A 2592-nucleotide genomic window follows, 5' to 3' on the forward strand; every position below is an offset into this window, starting at 1 on the left:
GTATAACTGTCTGTAATACAACTATATTTTAAAATTATTTCACAATGCGAACCAAACTGCGATCTCTGTTTACGTTGCTAAGCAGAGATATACGAAGCACTGATTAACTTGACAAAAACACAGTATTTTTCCTGATCCAGTTGTCAGGTATGAACGGTTTCAGAATTTAGACCAATTACCTGTGTAATCCAGTCATCTATTTCCAGGGATGTCGGCTGAACAGGACGGGATTCCTTGTCAAAAGAAAATACCAGAGTATTCTTCCTGAGGTTTGTAGCTATGGTTAATCTAGCGAAGCAATTTCGGTTAAACAACCGCAATTCCAAGTAGCAGCAGCAAGACCAGAAAGAGCGATCAGATCACAAGGAACAGGAACAAACACGAAGATTAACGGACGGACGGCACTCGGCGAAGCACAAGTACAGCGATGTAAACACTGAAGTGCAGCGCAACAGTTAACAGCGGCCACTCGCGAGCGCGACTGAAACGGAACTGCTTCCGGACTGAAGCGCCTAGAACCGCTCGGCAACAGCGGCCGGCGTCATACAAGTGGTTAATAGACAAGTGATTATCTAAACTACTTGGGACAGCAGTTTGTGTTGTTGTGGAGAACTTGCATATTTCTCCGTACAAGACAAAAAACATCAGAAAACCCAAATTACATGATACTAACATTATTTTACAACTAACATAAGGTGAAGAAATAAAGGAAGACTGGTAAAAATATTTGTCAGAAGTGGGATTCGAACCCACGCCCACAGAAGTGGACTGCGACCTGAACGCAGCGCCTTAGACCGCTCGGCCATCCTGACATATATCACCCGTTAATCAATCTTGTAGTAGTTGCGTGAGTATTAAGAGAGCTAGTGCTGTACCTGTGGAATGTGTGCAATATTTCAATAATTTTTCACAGTCGACGCACGGCACAGGGAGAGCAGTACGCCAAACCTGCAGGCTGTACCTGTGAACTTGTGAAAGACTGATTTGTTGCTTGGTTTCCTTTGCGAAGATGCGTAACAAGCACTTGTGTCTATCGGTTTCTCTCTGTCACGTAAACTATCGCTTGCAGATTGTTTTATTTCCTTAATAAAACAGAAACTGTTAAATCAAGAGCGATATCGAACTCCCGATAACTCTACTTAGCATCCGAAACTTAATTGCTATTGAAGATCGCCTTACGAAACGCATTTACAGGACGCGTATAGTTCAGCAAATGTATTTGTTTAGGGTATTAGAGACTAGCAGTCAATATGAAACTAGGAGTTGTGAGCGGCAGGCTTGAAGGACTGGAAACCAGTCTGCTGAAGCTACACTATGGGAATACTGGTCTGGCAGTTTTCATTATACCGTTTTACAAGTGCGTAAAGGGATAATTTAACGACGAGTTGCTTCTGGAACTATGACCAATTAAATGTCGACAGCTTGTTGTGCTTGTGACGTGATTTTCGCATAGTTAAAATCTCCTATGATGCAGTTAAGAAATTAAAGCCCTGAAATAAACATTCTACGATTTACTCCTCATAAAATCATCAGATGAAAGCACAGGCGTCCGTAGAAATTTTCCAACGGGGGATGCGCACGCTAGAAAAAAATTTTATCTATCTCTACAAACTGCAAACCACCGTGAGATACAACAAAAGAACTATCATGTCTCACAGTCAAAGAATTAATGGTTATCCATTCAGTTTGTGAATAAGGACACTGTACTCCAGGGAGGGGGAGGTCAAATGAGTACTTTTAGCCCCCCTCCTACCGCCCACCCACTCCCCTTGCGGATGCCAGCGGATGAGAATCTTTTACAGAGCAGACATAAGTCTTAGAGAGACGCAGCAATTGTTGGGACGGATATAATAGATTATGTATTTCACGGTTACTATTTAATATAGTCGATTACCAAGACTGTTCCGGTCATTACAGGTGATTTTCACATTTTATCAGCACATTTACAGCAGTACCGGTATTTTAATGGTGAGGCAGCCGTACACTGTGACGAAGTTTACTCGTTACGTTGAACTGTTTTTTTTTCTAATTTTTTAGTGTCGTTAGTCATCTGGCATGATGCTGCCCGCCAGACTATCTCTCCTTTGTCACCCAGTTCATGTCAGAGCTGCACCTACACCCAACCTCCTCAATTATTTGTTGCATATATTCCCGTCTCTTGTCTTTCCCTACAGCTTTTATTCTCTACTGTGCGCTGTTGTATCAAGGAAGTTATTCCCATATGTCTTAACACAGGTTCTGTCTCTCTCTCCCTTCTTCTTGTCATTGTTTTCTACATATATGTTTGCTCGTCGTTTCTGTGGATAACATCCTTATTTCTTATCAGTCCACCTGATTTTTAATACCCTTCTACAGCACCACATGATAGATGCTCCAGTTATTTTCTTTTCCAGTTTCCTCACAGTCCCACACTCCATGTAACTTAGCTGAAGTACATAATCAGACGAAAAATTTTTATTTTTGAAAACGTGCACAGTGTAATATACACGAACAGATCGTGTATAAATTATGCGTCCCCTTGGAAGTCATATCTGGAAGCTGGAGAGATCTGGAGAGATTGAATAAGAGTCTCTGACCGTTCTTTCCACCAAC

The 2592-nt window shown here is 41.7% G+C and overlaps 1 non-coding gene across 1 annotated transcript; it reads right to left on the reverse strand.

Annotated features, from left to right (window-relative positions):
• Positions 1 to 728: 728 nt before the first annotated feature.
• On the reverse strand, positions 729 to 812 carry Trnal-cag. The gene has a single exon. It is a non-coding gene; the product is annotated as a tRNA-Leu (tRNA).
• Positions 813 to 2592: the final 1780 nt, after the last annotated feature.

Source organism: Schistocerca piceifrons, chromosome 3, assembly GCF_021461385.2.
Source record: "Schistocerca piceifrons isolate TAMUIC-IGC-003096 chromosome 3, iqSchPice1.1, whole genome shotgun sequence".
NCBI classification, from domain to species: domain Eukaryota; kingdom Metazoa; phylum Arthropoda; class Insecta; order Orthoptera; family Acrididae; genus Schistocerca; species Schistocerca piceifrons.